Genomic DNA, 13684 nt, shown 5'->3' on the forward strand with positions numbered 1-13684 from the left:
TATAAATGTCACCGCTGTAACAGGCTAAACATTGGCTTTACATCGATGTAAACGCAAAGGCATACAGAAAACAAACAGTGAGCGATAAGTATGTAATGCAAATCTCTCCACTGAATATGCATCAATATTAAAAATAATACGCACACCAGAGCCAACGGCGTCGGAGAACTGAGAATGGCGGAGCGGGTCGTCTCATTACGCATGGGCGGTTTTCCATGCAGGAGCCACGGTTCCCCTTCTCTTCATGTCTCCCTCTTCTGTCCCGTTCACATTAACGAAGCCTCTTGGAAAAAACAAACAAGGCTATGTTGGCTTTCAAAACGGCAATCAAACACCCAAGAACTGGCTGGGGGGGAATTACTCCGACTGCGGCCGGGCGGACTATGTAGTAAGCGGGATTTGCATATTTTGATGCGCTAATTGCCTTGATGTATTTAAATATGGCTGCACGTAGCTGATATGCTTGTCTACGTCATTGAACGTGCCCTCGCTGTTAAACTAAAACGTGAATCCGGTTGAATCTAATGGATACGCCTGCAATTAGGCAAAGAGAAAGGGAGGGGGCGAGTGGGGGGTAATATGAGAGAGGATGCTTTGCGTTCCCAGTTTGCTGTCTTTTCAATCACATGGTGGTTTTCTGACATTTTAAAGACATTCAGAAAAAATAACATTTTGTTGTTTTGGGGGGGATTTCTAATATGTGGAAATTGTGGCCGGGGAAGATAACAAGGCAGGTGGAGCCTGACGCGTTTGCGCCAGACACAGAAAAGTGTTATTCTGGCAGAGTTCGTTTTGCAGAAAAGTCGAGCAATATTATATATTCATAAAAACCAAAAAAAAGTGTGTCATCACCAAGAGAATTAGCTGAAGACACAGGCTCACAGGCTACTGGTGGGCTACTGACAAGTAGGTCACCTCATTCTAACTTTTTGTGTGTGTGAGAGATTTTTCTTATCTTTCTTTTCCCTTCTCTCCAGTGTGTGTGTGTGTGTGTGTGTGTGTGTGTGTCCACTTTAGGTGGGGGCACGCGCGCGTGTGTGTGTGTGCGTCTTATAAGATTACCTCTTATTAGGCTACTGGGAGCAAGGTTAAATTCATAAGCCCAGTATAGGCCCATACTGTACACACAGATCCAATCAAAACATTTTCAATGAAGTTTAAAGCGCTGTGTGTTTTTTTTTTCTTTCCTCTTTTTCTTTTTATTATAGACCTCATTCTAGACTTAGTTTGGGAATTGCATGTAGCAAATCATTTCCCCTCTGTCTGCAAACCGGTAAATGCGTTCCGTTTGTCAAAGCGTGTTAGCGAAGCGCCTGCAGCAAATTCATTACCACCCAACTGCGAGGCTCACTTCGTAACCTGGTCAGGGAAAAGGAGGGAGAGGTCCACGCCAAAAACCGCGAACAATGCTGCCTCAGTTCGTGCGTGCAACAAAAGAACCGAGGGAACTTGTTTGAATTTCAGAGCACGTCCTCTCCTCACACAGAAGGATGGACTTTACATCCCCTCCTCTCCTCCTCTCCCCCCACCACCACACACACACCCCACCCCTCCTCCTCATCATCATCATCACCTCCTCCCTCCTCATCCCACCCCACCACCAACAGGGGGGTGAAGAAAAAAAAAACTTGCACACTCTGAGAGCTCAACTGTGCATGCACTTTTCTATTTGGTGCTTGTAGACGTTATGGGAAAGTTGTCTCTCTCCCTACATCTCTCTCCCTCTCCCCATCCCTCCCTCCCTCCTTCTCGTCGTCTATCATGTGCTTGGGATATGCTCATGCTTTGCACAGAGCAGCCGAAGCACGCCTAATGCAGGCTACTGAGTGTTAGCGGCAATTTTAAAGTGATGCCCCCCCACCAAATATAATACGGCTGGGATATTTGAGGGGAACATATAGGACCACGTCACGGTACACACGGACCCAACTGCACACCGCTGTTCTTCTGCTTGGGACGCTTGCTGGTCGATTGCAGTGATTTGACCCACCTTTAGGAAGTAAGTGCAACTTTTGTGCCTGTTTTTAATAGGCTGCGTGTGAGGCAGTCGTGTGCGTAAAGGTTTCCCCTGTGCGCAAAAGTTAAATATAATGCTATCGATAAGAAATATGTGTAGCTGCTGTATTAGGAGTTCACAAGGACTCGTGATTGGTGGTGAGATTCCACTTAATTTGTGAAGTTTGTGACTGTGAATGTTTCCTCACAGTTTGGAATTAGGGCGCACTGATTAGACTTTTTGGCACCTTTTATACTCCAACTGAGCGGTAACTTAGCAAAGTCTGCCTCAGGTGTGTGTGATGTATATATATCAATAATGATGACTTTAATATTGTGCACTTGAAAGCCGGCTCCTCTCGTTTCATTCCGCTTTCTGGAATTAACTTCACTTGACTTTTTTTCAGCAGTATTCCCAAAGCAGTAGATGCGCCTCTGGGTAACTGCTTTTGTTCCCCCAGCTTAAGAAACGAACATCTTGTTAAAACTGATATTGCCTGAAATTATCCTTATTATTAGGCCTATACACCAGCGAAGACGCTGTCGTTGGATGAAGTAGTGTGGACTCGACACAGTGTGAGAAATGTAATTTCGGGAGCGATGTGTTCGGGATTATTTCAGAAAGTGATAAAAACGCGTGCAGAAAATCACATTAAAATTATTATTATTTCTCCAGAAACTAGTTGAAATGTTGTGCTGAAACAGAAGTAGGAAGTTCGGCTCCACTGAATGAATAAGGGTCACCAAAATCGCCACACAATGTATTGAATACAAAGCCTTCATTGTATTGTTTATCCATGTGTTATTACGCACGAAAGCCTCGTTGGTCCAAATAATATAGCTAATAATACGAAAAGAATCGCGCCCTTCTGGTATTCATTTTTTTCCCTGGCTGCTCAGCACTGTATCATTAACCCTCACGGAAATACAGCTTATTATAATTTCAAGAGGATCAGCAGGTTGTAAGTTTAAAAAATGGTGTGCTGTGATTAAATCATGGCCTCTGTGTGGGAGGCCTATTCTGAAGCCTCCTTTACCCTAATGAGGTGCGCTTTATAATGTTGATCATAATGATATTAAGTTGGCCTTACAGTTTACTACTCATCAAATCCACATCAGGGGGACAAAGTGATTGTGAATGTGTGGAAATAAAGGAATGAAGAACTTGTGCGTAAATTAGTGGATTTGGGAGTATTCTCCAAGGCACAAGTGGCGTTTGAACGAAATTAAATGTGCCATATGTTGCAGGTGGGATATGATATTTAGGCTGAAACAGAAATAAGGAATGCAAAAGCTGTGTCTGAACGTTTGAGCGACAGAGTGCTGTTTATAGTAAGTGATCCATATTGAAATGCACAGGCCTTGTGACTCCTATTTGCTCATTAAAACACCTCTGCTGTGCCCCTCCCACCGACCAAACGAGAGTAAACTTGAGAGCCAGATCTAAAACTGTAGCAAGTGAATGGGACACCTGAAGAAGAAAAAAAAAAGCTGATGATGCCATTGACAAATAATACGGTGTTAATTTGTCACCACCTGATCACTTCTCCTGTCACATGCACACACACACACACACACACACACACACGCACACACGAGCTCTCCCTCACCTGCAGGCACACACAAATGAGTTGATGGCTGTCAGAGAGCAACTTTTGTTTCCCTGATTTGGGTGTTTTATGGTCCGAGCTGAATCAAAGTTGTGCATAAGGTGCCATAAACTGACTCGGTAACCTGCAGTTGCATGCTCCTGCGCATGATCCATCACATGTTCCACTGCTTGTTATTGTTGACCCACTTCCAAAGATCCTATATATGAACCCATTTGTGCTAAGCTATCGGTTAACTACTTACATTTCTGTGGTAAAGTGAGCGGGGCTGACACGCGTACACGGTGAAGCGCTTGGGCTTTATTCCGCGTGAGGCGACATCGCCACAGCCTACCTGAATACCATTGTAGTCTACCCTTCGGATGCGACGATGACAAAACACACACGGGGCTGGTATTTCGACGCGAAACCCGAGTACGCGAGAGCGATTTAAGTCCTACGGTGGTGCCTCTTATATGAGGAGGAGATGAGCGACCGAGCAGCGTGTTATTGCGAATAGAAAATGTATAGCCTACATTGGATAGACAGAAGACGCTGGCGCTCAGGCAGCTCCAGGATGCTCTCTTCATAGAGTTGTCTCATTTTTTTATTGTTTAGATACTAAATCTGACCGCATCTTCCATTAAAAGCAGTTGAATCGCTCTCTTTCTGTGTAAAAAAAAACAACATATGGTGTCCCTGCCATCCATTTTCATCCCTGTGTGAGAGCGAGCAGGCGTGCAGACTGCTCGATGCAAGGCGGACTTATTCCAACGCGCTCAGTGTAATGGATGGAGATTGTGCATGGATAGGAGGGTGCATTTGCGATTTTTTTTTCATGACATCACCGCAGTTACATTGTCGTGGTCCGAGGCCTTTGACCTCACCGGGGTTGGTCCATATTTTGGCCACCCCCAGCCCCCCTATCGTTTGGGGATGGCCCTTATTCCCCCACTCTTTTCAGACCGACCGACCATGCAGCCTGCAGAACGGACCCCTTGGCTCAGAGTCATCGGCTTTATCTCTCCTTAAGTACATGCTGGATGTGAACGGACAACTTGACACTCTTTGGCCAAAAAACAAGCTCCTGTCTTCATAATCCGAAACATTTGCGTCGTAATTCCCTGTGCCGTTATTGCACTTTCCACAGGAAACCGGATTTCCCCCCTTCTCTACCGTGTTTCTTCTCCGCCGGCCTCACAGGATATCTATTGCTACTGCCACAACGACTTAATAGAGGCGAAAGAGCCTTTTGTGGGATTGGAGCTATTTGCATTGCAAATTAGGGCCCCTGTGCAAGGATGACTGCACCTTACCCGCGATTTTCAAGGCCTGCTTCAACTCAGTAATATTGGGTAATGTCAAGTGAATATGACATTAACATTGGGATTATATATCATTTTTTCGAAGAATTGCCGCCTTTTTACGCCGGGTGTGTAACAGTCCGGGCTGTGCAATAGTGGCCCCTCAATGGCAAAAAAGGGAATATAAGGAATATAATGCACAATGTGACTTGCAAAAGGACACTGATGACTTTTGCCAATATATCTGAGTTCGGAGAGATGGAAACTTGGAGACCAGAAGAGGAAATGTACATGTGGATTATTGCTGAAGATTGGGAAGTGGGTTGTTATCTTTGGTTATCTAGCTGTATGAGTGTTCTGCTCGTCATAAAGCTAGATAACCGAAAGTAAAAACTACTTCCAGACTCGTCGAGGACTTGTGGAGGACTCGTGACATATTACTCAATTTTCCCATGGACCAGAGATTGTAGATGTTATTCATATAAGTGACTTTCATATTATTTATGATTTATATTGTCTTTTTCCCCTTTACGCACATATCAGTTTGATATTTGCAAGCAGGAGGGGACAGCTTTGTCTATGCACTTTCCTTAATTTGATTAACAACTTTTTTTCAGCTTAATGTTCATTATTGTTGTGCAGACGTGCGCGCGCTCACCTATCCACATTTTAACATGTACACACACACACACACACTCACACACACACACACACACACACTCTAAACTTCCCCTCAGGCCTGACATTGCATGTTCATATTTATAGCATATTTGATCCCATACCATGAGGTGTGATTTTAAATGTTATTTATTTGAATGGGATTTCAATCCAGGCTCACCTCGAGTGTTTTATGGGAATGAAGGAGTGACATTTAGGTCTTCTGTGGAGACCCACGTGTGCGCCGCTTCTTATTTCAGCATGATCGAGTCCGGCCAGGAAACGGCGCTGGCATCCCAAATAGTAATAATTAGGACGTATACTGAACTGACAAAAAATGGAGAGAGGGAGAGGGAGAGGGAGAGGTGGGGGAGCGGGGTTAGGAGAAGGAGGGAGGTGGCAGAAGAGGGAGGAGAGGAGAGGAGGGAGGGAGTGAGTGAGGGGATTGGGGAAATGTGGGGTGTGGGGTGGGGGGGGGGTCGGGCCTGCTTAATTGATTCCGTTAACCGCAGTGCAGGAGATGTGAACGACTGGACGATCCCATTCCCACGCTCGGTGGGGCAAGTGGCAATGCCATGCCCAGGCCCAATATGACAGACAGCGCCGTGAGGGCCTGGAGGGGCCGGGGGAGGGGGGTGGGGGGCCGACAGGGGTCATGAAAAGACGTCAAGTGCACCAGACTCATCTGCATCCCCAAAGAAAGAGGCGACGTTTCCCAGCCCCAGCCGACGCGGCGCTCCTAAACTTGGAGTAGTAACGGTCCTGAATGCGTAATGTCTCGCCAATTGTACTGATAATGAGGACTTTGGGTCATTATCTTAAAACTATGCGGGTTTATGAATTTGAAAGGGATGTGCTGCAACTCTGTAATCCTGCGTGGCCCCACTTCAGCGTGCGGATCCAGGCGTTGTACTTCTCCCGAGAATTAGTAACAGCAAAGATAATGTTGCATAAAGAAGTCGGGGGCGTTTGAATAGGTGACATCTAGGTGCATTGTTTGTATTTGAACTTGACCGTGAACGAGATCAAGGTTGCTGGAGGAAAATTTGTCAGTAGCATATAAGATTGTGGGGTAAAATACATTAGTGGAATTCTAGTGGATCAGTATTTTAAGGATAAACCCAATACTCACATATGACACATATTTTAATAGGTCAGGTGACATATGGCCTTCTGAGATATTAAAAAAATATATTCAGTATTTAAACACATGGATTCTTTCTGGCACAATTTAATTAACACTTTAAGAAAAGTTTTGCACCTGCAGCTGAGTTGCACTTATTTTATCATATAAGTGATGTAGTTTTTTCCCCACCTCACACACACAGCTTGAGGTGGCTGTTAGGCACTTGAAGATTGCTGCATCTGTCAGATGATAGGCTGTAACGCTGGTGCACACCACGTGTTTAAAACAGGCCTGATCATTTTACATGTTTTGACAATCGGAGAATTCATTTTTATCTCCATTCACATCAGGCTCCCGTCTTTGGAAATGCATATGTCTTTTAATTTCTAGGTTTCAAAATATCTGATGAAGTCACAGTTCAAGTTATGTTCAGAAATCTGCAATGATAGCTTTTTTTCTCCCCCCTTTGCAACAGAGGATTATTCAAGTGCAGTGTTAAACAGAGCCACAGTGGCTGAATTCAACACCGCCTTTGACTGAAAAGGTCTCTTGCCGACTTTCTCACACCGTCAGACAAAACTAGTGTCTCTTGTTCCCGACCCCTGTCAAAGACGGCATACAATACCAGGTCGTTTACCCGAAAGAAAATTTGAGAACACAATTTGGGTTGAGCAGCGCTGAATAAAACAAGTCTTATTGTCCTTGGTTAAGTCGACTGAAATAGTCGTCTAGCTGTATGAAAGGGAACACTGTTTTCGAGTCTGGAGGCCATACTAAATGTCAACCCAGAGTAAGAAAAAAAACTTAGGATCTGTAACTAAGCCACCATCTCATATCAGTCACTACAGCATTTCCAGTATGCTTATGCAGGTCTTTCTACTTATTATTTTCTCTGTACAGTGGCTCATTTTATGAATTCCTCACTCAAACAGGAAATTGAGACAAAATGTGCTCTTGTATATTTATATTTAAACCTACATCTATCAGATCCAGTATATTTTTAGAGCGTAAGAGGCTTATGCCAGTGTACACAAGATAAACTAAATCACTGGCTTGACTCGTCCCTCCACAACACTAACCTGTAGGTCCACCCTTCAAAGCATCAAATAAAAGCGGACCTTAGTCCACACGCTGAGGAGGAAATGCAAAGCAATGCTGAGATGTACTGTTACCAGGAGAGAGCAGCATCACATGTCTCAAACATCTGCAAATCACACTTGCATGCATTTCCCTTCTCTGCCCTCTTTCAGTATCCCTGGGCTGCAAGGAGAGGAGAGATGCAGTATGGGTTGGCAGCGGTTTGCATGATCTTTACTGCCTGTCTCTGGAGATTGAGTAAATCTCACCAATATGGTTCACATTAGTGCTTTTTATGAACACTGACAGCTACTGCTGCCTTGAGTCTTTAAAAATAATGAACTGTATTCTCCATCAGTGACGATGACGTGGACTCCATTTCAAAATTTCAAATTTACCTGATAGTGTAAAAGTGCATTTCTCTTCTCCTCCCTATGTCTCTGCAAATGAGGCTGAATTGTGTCTTGTAGTGTGTGAGGTGGCCAAAAGTATGCTTTTATATTATTTATAGAAGTGTTCCTGCCGTACAAGCATGTTGGGGAGAAAGAAAGGCCCTGCCATTCATTTCACGGCACCCCATTTCCATATATATATATATATAAATATAGCCGTGTGATTTGACTATGCGTGTTGAAATGGGTGGTGATGGTCCCTTTCCTTCTTCTCAGTAAATAGGGGCTACGCGCTCGGCTGTGCCCTCCTTCCACACTCACACATACAGTGCGCCGCAGCCATTGTTGTCACGTGATTTGTTGAGTAACAAAACCATGGCGACCATGGAAGGTGTTTTCATATTCATTGGATGGGCAATCAGCATATTTTATGTGAGCGTGCCCGGGGTTTTTATGTGCCTTCCTCTGTGCCTCTGCGCTGTGTATGGCAGGTGCAGTAGCAGGTTTATAATATGTATCGGCCCAGGGTAATTTCTGTGCCAGACAAAGGATGTGAATATAGTCGTCATGCGGGTGCCATTTGTTAATATATGTGTTGCATGGCTGTATTTTTTGTGACTCATTGCGGCCTACTCCCAGATTGTTTTGCAATAATGAAGTGGTTATATATACGTGGCTTCTTTTTCAGTGGGAAAAGTTGTCATATTCAGAGCTACCATGAAGCGTCATCTGCCATATTAGCCAGCTACAGTCAAAATGATTTCCTCCAGGTTAACTGAGCAGACACGCAGGGCTGCTTTCCTGCTGCTGAGGCTCGTGGTGGGGCAGGAGGCTCCATGTGCATCTACGTATGCATGTCTGCATTTGCATGTCTGTATGTTTTCCTGTGCGATTAACCGACCCCGGGCGTCTCGGATAGCTAGTGAGGCCACTACATCATGTTGATGAAAGGGAACAATGGCTGTGTCTCAGTCAACAACGTCTGTCTGTCTGGCTTGGGCCATGTCTCTCTCTCTCTCTCTCTCTCTCTCTCCCTTTCCCTGTGTGTGTGCGTGTCTCCTGGACATGAACTTGAACTTGAGACAGGCAGCCAGACACCATCTGTGCACCAGGGGTAATGAATTCAGTGCATTCATGGCTGTGGAGCAAGCCAGGCCACCGCCACCCATTGATGAGCAGATGACCCCTATAGTCTGAGTTAGCTCTTCATCACTAATAGAATTCAACAATAACAGCTGGTAGTAGGGGAGTTTATTTTGGCTGTTTGCCTAAAGAGAAATAAGAGTAGTGGTGTGCCAGTGGTGGTGGAGCTCACATGCATGCATGCAGTATGCGTGCCTGCCTGCGTCTGCATGCTTGTCAGTGTTCGAGCTTGTACGCATGAAGCCCTTCATGTTTCCCTTCCTGTTTATCTTTGTCTCACTATATAGCTTATGCAAATTAATTGACATACACCCTTTCTCTTCCCATATACTAGCCCTTCCCCTATTAAAGCACTGGCCTGCTATTTTAACGACACAGCCATGCTGGATTTATTGCCTTGATAATTGAAAGGGCCGGTTCAGTATTCCCCCTGATAAAGGGTAGTAAGTGAATGAGGCATAAACCTTAAACAAGCCAGGCACAATGTGAATTCCTGCAGGCCCTCCTTCTCCTCCTCCTCCTCCTCCTCCTCTTCCTCCAGCTCAAGCTTCTGTCACAATCACAAGCGCACGCACACACACGCATGCGCACACACAATAAGGCTTTTCCCTCTGGTTGGTGTCGCCACGGCAACGGTAGGTGAGATCACCGTGCGCATGGCAGCATCAGCCCCTGCCAATGCAGGACAGATTCCTGGTTTCTGTGTGTGTGTGTGTGTGTGTTCTTGTGCATGTGCGTGTAGAGTGCTCTATGCAAGAAACCAGATTGCCACCCACTCCCTCGCTCCATGGCTCCATGTAGACACATTATAGTGTTCAAACGTGTTTCCTGTCAGCTAACTGCACATGTATTGGTTAACTGATTTAGTTTGAGTTTCTCTAGTTTTCTGCTTAAATTGTACTCCTGATATTAATTAAGCCGCTGAATGCATTGATAGAGTGTGAGGCTGTAGTTTATACACAAGGCAACGCAAAGTCTGAGATCGTAAATTGGTTTTTACACACATACTGACACACACACCCCCTCAAAAGATGTCATCGGCTTCATTAATAGTGTCATTGGCGATTAACAGGGATCTGATCGACCTCCCTCCATAACAGACCAGCCAGCCATAACTTGCCAATAATCCAGCGAGGAATGTCATGGTTGGGCCCTTTTTAATGACATCATGCATGGCCACTTGAGCGTCTTGTGGGGAGCAGCGGGCATGCTGTGCTCTGCCACGCTGTATGGCCCTCCCCATCAGCTAACTGCGTGGATATGCATGGCCGACATTCTATCTAGACCGTCAAAGATCTATTCCATACATAACATAATGTGATTGTGTTTGAAAGTGGTCGGGCTGTGTTGGCTGCGTGCTGTGGGTTTGTTGTCGTCTGCCACGATGAGATGACTCACATTTCTGTGCTATTAAAATAATTACTTTGGTAGTTATGACATACACAATAACATGCAGCTAATAGGGACATTTACAGTTTTAACACAAGTGAAATCAGTCTAGAACTGAAAACGAATCCCAGGAAATTTGTCAGTGACACAGATGCTCTGAGACTAATTTCATGATTATCTGTAAATATAGTCAGCCTATTTAAAATTGGCCGCTCGTGTTTATTCCCTTAATTGTCCATCAAGCTGTCAGTCGCAACCGAAGTGAAGCCAAAATGGTGCTGTCCCAAAAATGATCCTGTTAACATCTTAGTCTATATTTTGCCCAAACCTGCCTTATTAATCTTAAATCGCCATCAGAATGCTCAACAGTCTGTCACTACATTCCCCTTATATTTAAGTACTGACCATAGGGCTGATCACTGCAAAGAGGCTGAAGTTAGACGCAAGGAAAAAAGAATAGAAAAGGAGATTTTGAGAAGACAAACCATCCTACAGTTCTGTAACTGTTTTGAATTAGAGAGAAAAACTGTCCATTTTATTCTTAACCCTAACCCTAACATATACATTTATAATCTGTTAACACAACTGTGGTTACACAGCAGTGAAGATAATTTGTTGAAGCACAATGTATAAAGCCAGCAATACTGTGTGAGTCGATAATGATGATCCCAGTACCTCAGAATTCAAAATAACTAGGCATTGTTGCTTATTAAATAATACAAACAGTCATTTGATGATGTACCTACACTGCCAGTGATAATAATGCTAACAACAATATACTTTCAGCCATGTAGCTGCACAATTAGATATGAATACTGTGGCAGCAGTGGTGCACAATAAGGCCGTGTGCATAAATGCTATTTTTGCACTATAGGTCCAAAGCTGGCTGTCAGCCTGTCTTCTAGGATATCTGTGCTCGGCTGGCTTTTGATTATGCAAATACTATGCACTATAAATAAATTAGTATAATTGCATCTGAAATATGCTTTGAATCTTCCTCGAAGATGAAAGGGTGTAAATAATATATTTCGTGTCACTGCATTATTCATCCTCTATTAATTACAAACATCGGGGCGCTCGGTCTCACCGTGCTATATGCTATTCTCTACATTTAAGTGGCCTGCATGTTGTTTTTCATACACAGAGCACCGCATGTACACCCGTGATCTGTCAGTATCGAGGCACTTGTTTCTAAATTATAATGCTAATTGTCTCTCACTGTATTCACTCTCAATTTCCCATTAGTAAACGCTATCGGCGTAATGCAGTTTCCAAACCTTAATTGGCTTTTATTGTTGAAATGGTAATTAATGTTTGAACAAGCTTTGACTCTGTAAAACCCAATGTACCTGTATTCATTGTCTGAACATCCATTTTTTTTCCTTTTTCATATTATGCATAAGCACGTCTGTATTATCATTTCCTAGAAGAGGAGGGGCTTCAGAAAACATTAAATAAGCATAAATACTGTAGTCGTGCCGCCACGACAATTAAAATATGCCCGTCTTTGCGCTCTTTGTAAAGCATATGGTATTGAGGCCTAGATGCAATTTGAATACGGGGATCCATTTGAAAAATATATGCTGTTCGGCAATTAAATTATATGGGCTCTCGGACTAAGGAGCCAGTACCAGTGCATATAGAATAGTGAGCAGTAGTTGCTACGCTCGCATTAGCATCTGGCCCTTTTATGTAAATTTGATGAGAAAGGACTCATGCATATACGCCAGGGCTGGGGTGTACTCGCCTAATATCCTTATTAGAGAGGGGTGAATTAAATATTTATTAGGGGGGCTAAGGGTTAGGAAGGGGGGCCTGTCCTGTGTTGTCGTGAGGACCCGAGGTGGAAGAAGGGGGAAAGGGAGGAGGAGGTTGGCTTTCTCTACGAGTGTCTCTCTCTGCCTCAAGGTGCCACCATCTTAAGGCGTTTGGCAGTAGTGAGAGTGTGAGGAGGGTAGACCTAAAATGTCCGCTGGCATAGACACGCGCACGCATACACATTAACGCATACAAATTTCTGTGCGGTATGTGCACAGGAACACAGAGCTCTGAAAGTCGATTATTCAATTACTGTCATCGGCAGCTATGCATGCTGAGCGTTTCATTTGCATTAATTCCCTCGATTACTGTCACCTACGAGATCGGCCTGTGTTTAGCTTTCTATTGCACGCCGTTTATTGGGTACGATCACTAATACTAGCACCATGGGCGTCAGAACTAAACAGGTATTTGCTAATATTTTAAGAATTTCAATTTACCATTTCCTATCAGGCCAAGAATTGTAGGTTGCCTTTAAGTGAGTTCAGTTTGACAAAACATTGTGTTGGGACACACAAAGTATTTGTATTTAAAAACATTACAAGTTACATATATTTCTGTTTATTTGCAGTGCTGAAGTGTTAATTAAATTATATAATTGCCATCATCTTCAACCAGAGCCTGCTACCATCAAGTCCTTCACATCACAGAAATGAAAGTCAACATATTGCATATATCACAATCATCACCTTACCTAAACCCTAAGGATAAAGCTGCAGCATTTTACATTTTGTGAGCAGTTACGGATAGAGACTTGCTCTTCTTGTAAGAGTATTTCTTCAAACTATAACACCAAAAATGACAATACAATTGCTTGAGAGCAGAGACAGGATGTCGGTGACAATATTGCCAATTTATGTAAATCAGCGCTATACTCTTCCCCCTATCATTTTCTGTCTCCTTCCCTCTTACTCACTATCACTGTCACATACACACACTGTAGCTGACCTCTCCTATCTGTTAATTATCATAAATGTGCTTAGTGAGGCAACACACACACACACACACACACACACTCATGCATACACACATACACACACACACACACGCATACAGCGCACAAACACACATTGTTCAGTGAGATACAGACACAGCATTAGCATTCCCTTTCATCCTGAAGTGCTCCTGAGGCATAGCATGAGGAAGAATGTGCAGGAAATTATTCAAGATGAATTATACCACACATCATCCCCA

At 43.8% G+C, this 13684-nt stretch overlaps 1 long non-coding RNA gene across 1 annotated transcript in view; it reads left to right on the forward strand.

Moving 5' to 3' along the window:
- The first annotated feature begins 1614 nt into the window (after nt 1-1614).
- LOC126394646 (uncharacterized) overlaps nt 1615-13684 on the forward strand; it is a 41657-nt gene continuing 29587 nt past the window's right edge. The window contains exon 1 of the long non-coding RNA XR_007570381.1: nt 1615-1999. This is a non-coding gene — a long non-coding RNA (uncharacterized LOC126394646). The remainder of the gene's footprint in view (nt 2000-13684) is intronic.

The sequence above is a fragment of the Epinephelus moara genome, chromosome 8, assembly GCF_006386435.1.
Source record: "Epinephelus moara isolate mb chromosome 8, YSFRI_EMoa_1.0, whole genome shotgun sequence".
NCBI classification, from domain to species: domain Eukaryota; kingdom Metazoa; phylum Chordata; class Actinopteri; order Perciformes; family Serranidae; genus Epinephelus; species Epinephelus moara.